The following is a 12,374-nucleotide window of genomic DNA, read 5'->3' as shown; positions in this document are numbered from 1 at the left end:
GCAAATTAGAAATAGGGATCTTTCTTTAAGTAAAACTTTTTTTTATTAGTTATTGTTTATTTCTACAAAATAAAAAACATTCTGTATAAATTATAAAAATAAGATTGTTGAGTATAAAATAATAGAAAATGAAAACTTTAATCAAAATAGTTATAAATCACAGAACATGCATTTTTTATTTTAAAAAATTTTAATGTTTTGTTTTATTTTTGAGAGACAGAGAGAGACAGCATGAGTGGGGGAAGAGCAGAGAGAGAGGGAGACACAAAATCCGAAGCAGGCTCCAGGTTCTGAGCTGTCAGCACAGAGGCCAACACGGGGCTCGAACTCACAAACTGTGAGATCATGACCTGAGCCGAAGTCGGACGCCTAACCGACTGAGCCACCCAGGCGCCCCAGAACATGCATTTTTAACGGTTGTTTTATGGAAACAAATTCTTTATGATGATTTCAATGCTTACTTGACCCAGTATCTCATTTTCCAGAGAAATCATCTCCAATTGACTTGCTAGTTTTCTTCAGATATTGCAGACCTTAAGTAGTTTTAAGTACATTTTAATTTTGAAACTATATTTGCCACTGGCAACTGATAGTGGAAAATCAATATATAGTGGAAACTATATTTGCCACTAGCTCTGAGGCTATCAGGATATTTGAAAATGTATCCAGTAAGTTATTGCTGCAAGCATTTCAATATTGAAATTGCAATATTTCAGAGGAAATCTATGTAGATTCTAGAAAACAGCTTAAAGATTTTAGTTTCTCAAAATACTCCTGACCCATAAATATCACATTTGCTGTTGTAGTCATCAATAGATACCAACTGTAACTTTCAGTGTAATTGTAGTATTTCATATCCTTCATATTTCATCAAATAGTATAATCTAGAACACCAGAACAGGCATAGTATTCTCCTGGCATTGTAAAATTTTCCTTAATGATAATATTATTGTATCTGACACAGAAAACAAAATTCCTCACTTGGAAATTTGGGTTTTGGACAGAGTCGGGGTGACCATAGGATTCGCGGTCCAACTTGGTCTTCTCACTTGTACTTTTTGAGTTCCATATCTATGTCCAGTGACTGCAATTTCTACAGCAACAATAATATATTTTTCATAGATATCATAACCATAATTTCTTTTTTAAAGAGATTTCTTAATCTCCGATGTTTCAAGGGTATTAAGTCGTGACTTTCAGTTTCTGCAACATTTTGCTCACAGTATTAGTACTTTTAAAGATATGATAAATTAGAGCTAAACAAATACGTATAAATGTTGATATTTTTTCATGTATTCTTTGGCTTCTTTTCGAGGCTATTCATCTTTATTAATGCCACCAAAAAATTCTAGAAGAGTTTTTAACCTGCCCCTACTTGTGTTTTTAGTTTTATTTATTTTATTTTATTTCATTTCATTTTATTTATTTTTATTTTGAAAATTTTTAAATTTTCATTTTAATTTCAGTACTGTTAGCATACAGTGTTGTATAAGTTTCAGGTATACAATATGGTGATTGCACACTTCCATACATTACCTGGTGTTCATCACAAGTGCACCCTAAATCCCCATCACCTATTTCAGTCACCCCCCTCCCACTATCTCCCTTCTACTTGTGTTTCTAGTAACATAATGTTACCAACTGCATTTCCTATCACAAATTCAACAATGGCTAAATACTCATACTTGGTAAGTATGTATCCAATACTCTTAATTTTCATTGAGGCTAAAAAGTACTTGTATAGTCTGTGCAATATAAAAAGCTATTCAGAGTGTTGTCAGAGAGAGTTTTGCTGTCTCATTTCCTCTCAGTTTAAAAAATGCACAGAAAGCAGAATATGGGATAGTCTATCATTTTTGAATATCATCTGTTGCAATTTGTTATGTTTTCCATGCCCATTTATTCTATTATTGAATCTTAGATTTCCAGATTTTCTCTTGTAAGTGGTCTACTAAAAATACATGTATAATCCTTCTTTACTTATGTCACCTTCTGGGCAGAGTTGCCCAAAAGAGTTGCATGTAGAAATAACAAGACTTGCATTTTTAAATTCTCAGATCTAACAATTATCATCTGTTCTGCGTGGCTTTGACTGCATGTGTATGTGCAATGTAGGAGCCGGCTTGCACGGGCTGGTGAAAGCCTACCGTTAAATATTCAGGAATTTTATAAGCCAATTGTTAAAATATTGGACATTTGAAATCAGTCTTATTAGGAGTGTTTACACCATTGTGATTGGCAAATGCCACAGATCAGGGCTTTTTTTTTTCTTTTTTCTTTTTTAAAAGGGTCAGTTTATCAGCACACCACTTGTATCTAAAATGAATGATAATTAGCATTACTCGCCTTATTAAATAATCTTATTCATTCCATCTGCTATAATCTTAATTTTTGGTTTTGTATTTCAGCCCCTAAATAGCGTACAATATTATTATTTGTTGTTGATATTCGTATTATGCATGTCAGTCATAACGTTATTGACTTTTACTATCGTTTCTAGCAAATGGGGAAATTCCTATTGTCATTCAGTTGTATAGATTATTCTCTGAGTGCCAAATTGTTTTGCTAAACACATAAGTATTTATAATATACCTCTTCTAATAGCCTGTTAATATTTTTTTCATCCTCAAATAGTTTATTTCCTGTAGCATCAATAATTATCTACTTTTTTCAAAACAGTTTTTAATTTTGAACGCTTAATAAAATGTTTGTGGTGCATTTCACTGTATTCCTGTTTTACAACAATTAAGTGACAAAAATGTCAATCTATATCCCCATTCTCTTTATTCAGCTGTTTTTTTTTTTCTTTAAGGGATTTACATAACTTTTTTTTTTTTTTAAGAATTCTTTCAGCTTAAAATAAAAGTAACAAGAGTTAGGATTTTTATTTTCAACATTTGTCAGAATTCTTATGTACGAAGTTTCCAAAGACTTCCTACATGTGCTTTCTTCTGGGAGATAAATTCGTCCTATTTGATGCTCAACAGGAGGATTTTGCTTTCGATATTCAAATACATGGACTTTAACTAGATTAACTGTGAGTGTATTTCATTTAATGGATTCTACATGTTTTTTTTTCTTCTCTCACTTTTTTAAGAAGAATTCATCCATTCTTTTGACATGGAAATAGAGGGTAAATTCACCTCTTGCCCTCCCTGTGAAGTCTGTGCTAGAATCTTCTGAGGCTAATCATTTCCTTTTCTTTCTTCCCCCTGGCATTCAATGATCCAAACTTTTTTTTTTTTTCATTTTATTGTAGAGTGGATTCTCACTTTCTGTTTTTCTGATATGATAAACTATTTTCTTATGTTTTGAGCATCTGGGCAGAGATAATGTGATCATTTAATACATTTCATTTAGAATGTGTAATATTTTAAAATTATATTTATGTAGTGAGCCCTTAAGATTTAACAGCAATTAAAATTGTATGATAAAATTTTCACAGCATAATGACTGTGATACAGTTAGATCATTATGTGCTAATGGTAAATAAATATTACTTATTCTATAGTGAGTCACTGAAAGTATAGGCTTAAATTGGAAACTCTGCAATGTCATTTTAGTAAAATAAACAAATGACAATACTGTTAACTACAAAATGAAACATGAAATTTAGCTACATTTTACCAATTGGAAATTTTCCTTTTTTCATTTTAAGATATTTTCTGATGAGCTCGTGAAATTTGTGAAAAGCAGCTTCCAGTAGTAGAAGCCTTGTTAATTGTTACATCAAGAGAGTCTTTTGTTTGTTAAACTTGTTCTTTCTTTGTGAGTCAAAGCAAAACGGTATGTATGTACTCTATTATGAAAAGATATTTTACTTGATTAGTTAGGGAACTGTTATAACAAATACACAAATAGCCTCTCTTTGAAACCTAAGGAAGTTATAATAAAAATACAGAAACATACTAAATATGTCTCCAATGTGAATGTCACTGTCTTAGTTGCCATTTCCTTGTATGGGACACAACCTGGACATCTGTAGGCAGCAGATGTGCTCCTGTTGGAGACACGTTCGTAGGGTCTGGAGACCATTTCATCAGCATAGCGTAAGTACTAAGCAAGCAGGCATTACTTTTCTACAAATAAAAACAAAATTTAAAGTCATTAATCTGATCCATCTATTCCTTTGTGATTTCCTCCATTGGTTTGCTCTCTGGTTTGGCTTATAGTTATTTCCCTGAGATCACGCACTGATCATCCATATTTTTCTGCTATTTTTTTACATTAAAATACCTTTTAATTCTGTTAGGTTTATTTTAATGCATGATATATAGTGAGAATCTAATTTGCTCTCAAAATTTTATCTATTGTATACTCACCCTTCATTTCATAATCTTTCTCTACTCATTTCCAATGTCATTTTTATCATAACAATTTTTGATAGAGTTTGCTTCTGTAATATCTCTTTCATTTGTACCTATTCTCATACCTTTAACATGCTATTTTATTCAGTATAGCTTTATAATGCATTTTATTATTTGGCGAGATGGATCTTCACTCATTAAGTGTTGCTTCCCTTTTTTCATAAGACATTTTTGCCGATTCATTCTTTCAAAGTATAATATAGGACTTGAAAGCATGGAGATAAAGAGAGAAAAGGTATTTCAAGGAGGACAAAAGACAAAGAACTTCCAGTAAATAGATGGAAAGTAATGTTGAGTTTGACAAAGGAAGGTCATCTGTCTCATCTCACCGATCTGGAAGCTAGAATTTATCCTCTGATATCAGCTCATCTACTTAAGAGAATTGGAGAAGGAAAAAATACATAAATACTCTAATATCAATGTGTGTGAATACTGCAGGCTTACCACAGCACTTGCTTCTTGAATTTGCTCTTCAGCACATGGTGTCTAAATAGAAAGTTTCTGAAAATATTCTGAGAGAGTAAAATTTTATTTTATAATGGTTTTTCCTACACCTGATATGGGCTTCACGCTGCCCTCCCTGGAAAACTTAACCTCTCACCAACTTTCGCGAAGTGTCATATATTCTTTTAGTAAATCTGAGTCAAGATTCAAGGAAGCCCTGGTTTTATAATTGAGAGGTTTTGGCTTGGTTTCATTTTGAGGTTTGGGGGATGATAGAAACTCAAAACAAAATGAAAGCTCTTTAAATCCTCAAACCTCCATTTTATAATAAATATATCGTAATGCCCTCTGTTCTGGCCCAAATGGAATTTAATTTGTAATAAATTAACCTACCTACACCCGGATTTTTAAAAATCAACAGAAGTCTAACTTTAATATACAGGATAAATAGAAGGAAAGAAATGTATCATTTCCATATGTAAATGCTTGGTCACAGTCACACCGAAAGGTGTAAGGAAGTTGTTAGATATTTACACTCCGTGTAGCAATCACAGTGAATAAGACGGCTACAAAAGCAGAATGAAGTGCGCAATATTGACAACTCAAAAGCCTAAGTGGAGAGACCGTCAGTAATTTGATTTTCCAAAATGGTAAACCTCTGTTGATAACGTTCAGTCTAAAACACAATGCAGGGGCGCCTGGGTGGCTCAGTCGGTTGGGCATCCGACTTCAGCTCAGGTCACGATCTCGTGATCTCGCGGTCCGTGAGTTCGAGCCCCGCGTGGGGCTCTGGGCTGATGGCTCAGAGCCTGGAGCCTGCTTCCGATTCTGTGTCTGCCTCTCTCTCTGCTCCTCCCCCGTTCATGCTCTGCCTCTCTCTCTGTCTCAAAAAATAAATAAACGTTAAAAAAAATTAAAAAAAATAATAAAACACAATGCAATCCTTTTCTTGATTTTTAGGTAGTTGCATACTTGAAGCAGGCAGTGTATACACGAAGCAAGTTGGAGTCTGGAGTCGTGTCATCATCCTCATGGACTTTCTGAATGCATTCCAGAAGTGCCATAAACTCTTGACATTCCTACAGGACAGATCTTCATGGATCACCAAGTGTGACCTTCCCAATATTATAATGAGATGGAATACTAGATTGACAGTGATCATCTCAAGTATGTGAGACGCAAGTGAATGTGTATAGAAGAAGGGAGAGTGGGTGGAGGACCCCCCAAAATGAGCTCTCAAGCCCAAATTCCAAAATATGTAGGAGAAACTAACCCCAAGAAATTCAGCCACTGGAATCAACAATCAGGAGATAGAGTCACCCCTCACCAAAAAAATAAATTTTTTTAAGTATAGAAGAACCGGAAATAATTTCATAAAGTCATCCACCATGAGCTCTGTAGCTATATAAATAAAATACTTTCACTTCCAAAAGACCTGCTGTTTTTCAGTAGGATACTTCAAACGGTGATTATGTACACAGAGTGAGAACGACATCACCTGAGCTAGATTTTTATTGCTTTTTGTTAAGCAAGTCTCCTATGCCACTTGAGGGAGGAAAAGCTTATTTCAAACCAAATTTTTAAAAATGTTGACTAACCAGCAAGAAATCTCAGGGGAATATTGGCCTCCTAGAAGTTCAGAATCAGAGACCTCAGACTCTCCACCAGAACCTCAAATCTGTCAATACCAACCATGACACCTGCCTAACCCACTTTCAGTGAAATCACTGCTTCTGTGGCCCATGCTCCTTTCCAACTGTAAATAAAGTTCTTTCTCACGCTAATTAGAACATGACAGGGAATGAGGTGAGGCCATCAACTCTGGAGCAGAAGTAAGTTTGAATCCTGGCTCTGTCACTCACCAGCTGTAGGAACTCGGGCAAATGATGTACCCTCTCTGCATCTCCATTTTTTCACCTGGCAAATGGGGATAGTAATAGTACTTATTGCTCTGGTTGTTGTAAAAATTGAAAGCTAAATTTTATGAAGGGCTTGAGACAGTGCCTGGGAAACAGCCAGTGCTACAGAAAGGTTGCAGGAAGTCCAGCCTTGGTCTTCACTGCTCTCTTTGAATGCTAGAAAACTGCGAGAGTCCCGACTAAGGATCCCAGGTCTTAGTAGGATTTCTCATGTTGCCTGATTTTTATTCTCTGTCCATCCTTATCAGGCTCCAATTTGGCAATACTCTTGGAAATTGGGTTCCTGGATTGAACCTATATCTCTGCCATGTAGAATGTATTCATGCAGCAACTTAAGATCAATGCCTACTGCACTTCTATGAATATGTACAAAAAGTTATTCATCTAAGGAGCAGGAATGTCCATTGACAAAATGTGTCCAAGAGCTCTTTTTTGTGTTTTTATAACTGAATTCAATTTATATGGTGAGTCCCCACACTCCTGGATGGTAAAGACTTAATTTGAGTTAATTCAAATTCAGACTTCCTGGCTTGCCCCAAGTTTACATCAGAATTCTGGGGGCCGCAAGGTTCACAGAACTCATCGAGTCAAGGTGTCAGGATGGAAAGGGAGAGAATATCTGGTTGTCAGTGCGTATCTACGCTATCATCCACTCAGAGGTTCTGGTTCCCTTCTAGACCTCAGTCATTGGTCATTGCTGCCAGTATGGCACCCTCCGGCCCTACCCTGCCATTCTCATCATTAAAGCCTCTTTAAGATCCTGACTCTCCTCTGAGTCACACTTCTGTGTGGGAAAATTCCACTGTAGGGCATTGCTCTGATCTGGGGAAAGCTTGCATTTTCCAGTCCTAGACTCATGTGCTGTTGCAATGCTATTCTCTGACACAAGGAACTCTTGGAGGCTTACACCACCCGGAGCACAGTTAAGCTTCCTCATCAGGCCGGTGGCCAGGCCCGGGGCTCGCATCTCCCCCGTCACACCCCCAGGCACCAGCCAGGGACAGAAGCCTGGGTCTCCTCTGCTCTCCTACCTCCAAACTTATCCCATTCTCTCAATCCTCAGCTCACCCCCCCCCCCTCCAACCCCACAATTGCTAGAGAAAGCCACCAGGTCTCGTCATGCACCCTCTGCAGCTCTCCATCACTCAGGATGGGAGATCTTTGTTTACCTCTGTGAGGGAGACACTGGCTCTGATTCATCATGTATTCTTCCAAATGGGAAGAGGCTTTTTTGAAAAATGGTCACTTGTTAATTTCACAGCATTTTAAAAGTCTGCCTTCTCCTATGCTGCCACTTTCCCAAGGACAGGAAGGCAAAATGCCTCATGTCCCCAAGTGCAAGTACACAAAAGGAAGGAGAGAGTTGGAGAGAATAGGAAACATGAGAAAGACCTATCAGTGAGAATCACACAATTTCTCACCTTATTACCTTTTTTGATGACGTGCAATCAAATTGAGGCAATTCTATGATCAAGGGAAATATTTGCTCAGCCCCTACGGTAGGCCAGCATGGTGCTCAATGCTGGGGCACAAAGATGAATGAGAGTGAGCCCCTCTGTCTCACCCAAGTAGATCTCATTCTCTCCACTGCTTCTTCTGTTTGATTTAAGCTCTGTAATTTTTCAGCTATAGTATCATCTTCTCACCGGTTTCCCTGCTTCAAAGCTCATTGTCCCGTCTTTTGTGCCTGCTCCTTACCCTTCACTTTTACTAAAACGTACACCTAATTGTCTTATTCTTTACTTAAAAATTTACAGCGGCTCCCATCATCTTTGGGACAGAATGCCAGGCACAGTCTCAGTTCTTAAAATTATTTCCCTTAGTTCTCAAAGCAATGCTGTCAGGTAGCCATTGTGATCTCAATTTTATTAACAAGGAACCTGAAGATCAGAGAGCTTAAGCCATCCTGACCAAGCTCATAGAGCTGGCAGAATTAAGGCTCAAAATCAGCTTTCTTGCCTCTAGACCCACTGCTTTTAATGCTCCGGTCTCCTTAATTCATCTCCCCTCTTACACTAAGGAGTGATCTATGTAGTAAGACTACCACTACCATTAATGTCATGACTACTAACACTACAACAAGTAACTATCACCTGGGATTTCATGCCCTCATTTATCTTCGATATAGAGAAGGAAGGAGGAGAAAGACACTTACCTAGTTGGTCAAGTCGGTCAATCAGCCAAACGAACCTTGGCAGTCCATGGGTAACAAATTTCGAGCCAAATCACCCTTGCATGCAGTGTATTTTATACAAAGACTTAACGATAAAATACTTAGTTTATAAACCATCACTGTGAAAGTAGAATAAAAATTCCAGTCTCCTGAATCTTCTGTCCACTAACCCAAAATGCACCAAATAAATCCACTAATCTAAACAAACGGAAAACTTGCCATAAGTTAGCCCCGTGTAACACACAACTTAACACGTTTGAAAGCTTTACAATACGACAATTAATTACATCTCTAGGAAGCATGTGGTACAGCTAAATGGCGATTCACAGGCAAACCTCAAAAACACCAACATTGCTTATGACTGTTAACCTCACTCAAAATTTTTTCCCTAGTGGTTTCAATATTCAGTTGGAAGAGTGACAGTTGGCGTTAATGGTTTTCTTTTCTCACCTTTCCTCAGAAACCAGTCCATCTCACTATTGCAGTGCTTTGCAACCTTTTTAAACCCATGGCCTCTTTGGATAAACCTGAGAATCTCATGACACCTTCCCTCCACCTCTGACTCCTACCCTGACCAGTGGGTTTTGTGCGTTCAGAAAAAAATTCTATTTCCTGCATATCACGTCAGACAGGAAAAAAAACTATGGTGGTTAAGTGTTCGAATTATTATGTGACAAAGGCATTTTGCTTTCCAAATATAAAAATATATTTTGACATTTTTTCCCCAAATCACATATTATCCACTCTTAACACCCCACCCTATCTTCCTCCTTTCTCCAAACATCGCCTGGACAGCTACAAATGACGGATGGAACACATTCCCTTATCTCCTCCAACAAAATAGTGGTAAAGGAGTAAGAAAGGAAAAGGAGAGACTTGTTCACACTTTTGGAAGATGTAAAGCAGGTGGGGCAGTGGTGGCTGATGTGATAGAAGAAGAAGCTTAAACCTACAATTCATACCCAAGGGGACACCAAGGAGAAGTACACTTATGTGCCCTGGAGAACTCAGCAGAAAACATAGGGACCCATGGCCAGGGGTAAGGCTACGCAAAAAAGGTGCCTAGACGGCTTGAAATCCCAGATGTGTGTTCATATCCCACCTCCCTCTATCCCCATGCAGACGTGCCAGCAGCCAAATGCTCCATTGCCCACGACTGACAGCCAGGTTCTATTCCCCAGTGAAAGTGAAAGGGAAGGCTTGTATTCAGAAGCACCAAATACAGAAGAGGGTGACAGGGAGGTACAAGACCGTAAAGGGGGTAGTCTATTGAAAATTTTGCATAATCTCAACTCCCTTTGCAGAATCTCCTATCTTAATAAATGGAATTGGTTTTTTTTTTTCAGTTGTTTGGTTAGACAAAAAAAAAAACTCAACAAATACCTCATACTTTATAAAAAACTAACCAAAAATTAATCGTAGACAGAATGTAAAATATAAAGCTATAGCTGTTCTAGGGGGAAAAAGATGAGAGGAAATCTGCACAACTTGGGTTTGGCCACATTTTTGAGCATGAATCCAAGAACATATGACGTGAAAGAAAATGGAATTTATCAAAATTAAAAATATTTGCTCTATGAAGAGCACTATTAAGAAAACAGAAAGAGCCACACACTGGGAGGAAATATTTGCAAATCACATATCCAATAAAAGACTTTTGTCTAGAATATATAAATAACTGTCACAATTCAACAATGAAAAACAAAGAAAACAAGCACATCAATTTTTAAAAAATGAGCAAACAAGCGATATGGACACTTCACCAAGAAGATATATAGATGGCGAATAAGTATGAGAAATATTCAACAGGGGCTCCTGGGTGGCTCAGGCAGTTGAGCATCCAACTTTTGATTTCGGCTCAGGTCATGATCCCAGGATTGTGGGACTGAGCCCTGTGTTGGGCTCTGTGCTGAGCATGGAGACTGCTTAAGATTCTGTCTCTCTCTCCCTCTGCCAATCTCCCCAGCTTGCACATGCACTCTCTCTCTCACTCATTCTAAGGGAAAAAAAAAAAAAAAAAGATGTTCAACATCATCAGTCATCTAAGAAATGCAGATTAAAATCCCAAGGAGTTACTACTACATATCTACTGAAATGGCTAAAGTTTTAAACGCTGCGATATCACATGCTGATGTGTATTCGAGAGCAACTAAAACTCTGATCAGAATGCAAAAAGTTACAGCCATTTTGAGAAAATTTTAGGAGGATCTTATAACACATGTGATAAGGAGGGCCACATTTCTTGTTGTCAGAGAAGGAACAGAAGTTACAAATAAACAAAAGGTAATGGTAAGAAGAACCCTATTGTGCTGTGTTGAAGAAGAAAGTCTCACGGTAAACTCATGATTTTTTAAACATGCACACAGAGGAATAGAAACAGAAATAAATATAGATTTGTGTCTGCATGAGTTATAATAGATAAATAGACAGATATGGCTATCGATTTATCTATCTCTCCCAGCCAAGACTAGTCATAAGTCCCAGAAGCAATGAAATCCCAGTAGCAACCTAGTACCTAGATCTTGGTTTTGAAATACCGTTCTATGATAAAAGAAACCAGGGTTTCTTGGACAAGTGGTTGATTCCAGTGTTGGAACAAGGAAAATAAAAAGTAGCCTGGGAGCCTTTTGTGGTGCCACAAAGGAAGTGTTATTCAAAGAAAAGAAGAAAGAAAAAGACCTGTGAAAAGATTAAATAAGAAAGAAAAGGCAACTGTTCTTCACAACATTCCAATTAATAAGCATGTAGGGAATAAGGGAAATAGGAAATTATCATTAGAACACCGCAGTAACAGGTACTTGATCCTCTGATTCTCATGGAAAGGCAATATTGGTTGGTATTGTCTACTTCACATTTCTTTCATGTGATTAGAGAAGTTGAGTCCTATCTGGCTTTTGTCACAGATATTTTGAGTTTTCTGTCATGTAAATTCAATAGAATCCTATGAAGAGGAAGAGAAGGCTCTAAAAGTTTCATTTGACTCTTTCATTCAAAAGTGCTCTGGGCTGCCAGCACCCTGGTCATTGATAGTATAGGGAGAGGAACCGCTGAAAGCATTTCCCCATGTTGGAAGAGCTCATCCTGTCCTTTCCAAACTCTGGAGCTTTCATACACATCTTTCTTTCCACTGATTTGTGTTACTTCCTGGTACCTGGTGCTGTGTGGCTTACTGAGTGCCCTTTGCAGAGTAGGGCCCGTCCTCAGGGTGTTTCTGTTCATGGGCCAGTGGTGGAACCACGATAGGAGCCCTTTTCTCCCAGGGCTCTCCCTGGGAAGCTTTCTTTGCCTCCCCGTCACACCCCTTCCCACACCCTCAGCCCCATCTCTCAGCCCTGATTACACTAGACGTTGGTGATTTGCTTGTCATGCCCCCTATGCTGTGATCTTGAGGGCAGTGCCTCCATCTTGGTGCCTGGCATGTAGCCTTAGACAAAACAAAACAAGATGGAGGAGACCAAGGCACCACATGGT

General features: G+C 37.9%; 1 long non-coding RNA gene and 1 other non-coding gene across 2 annotated transcripts; one reads left to right on the top strand and one right to left on the bottom strand.

The window, feature by feature from the left end:
- Positions 1 to 1,380: 1,380 nt before the first annotated feature.
- On the bottom strand, positions 1,381 to 9,399 carry LOC128315317 (uncharacterized). Its single transcript, XR_008298037.1, has 2 exons — positions 8,886 to 9,399; positions 1,381 to 4,079 (listed from the first exon to the last, which is right to left on the bottom strand). It is a non-coding gene; the product is annotated as an uncharacterized LOC128315317 (long non-coding RNA).
- Positions 9,400 to 11,884: 2,485 nt separating this feature from the next.
- LOC113594181 (small nucleolar RNA SNORA71) lies at positions 11,885 to 12,016 on the top strand. Its single transcript, XR_003414510.1, has one exon. It is a non-coding gene; the product is annotated as a small nucleolar RNA SNORA71 (small nucleolar RNA).
- The last annotated feature ends 358 nt before the right edge of the window (positions 12,017 to 12,374 follow it).

The sequence above is a fragment of the Acinonyx jubatus genome, chromosome C2 (genome assembly GCF_027475565.1).
Source record: "Acinonyx jubatus isolate Ajub_Pintada_27869175 chromosome C2, VMU_Ajub_asm_v1.0, whole genome shotgun sequence".
In the NCBI taxonomy this organism is placed as follows: domain Eukaryota; kingdom Metazoa; phylum Chordata; class Mammalia; order Carnivora; family Felidae; genus Acinonyx; species Acinonyx jubatus.
The sequence above is the reverse complement of the archived record's forward strand: the minus strand, read 5'-3'. Positions and strand labels throughout refer to the sequence as shown.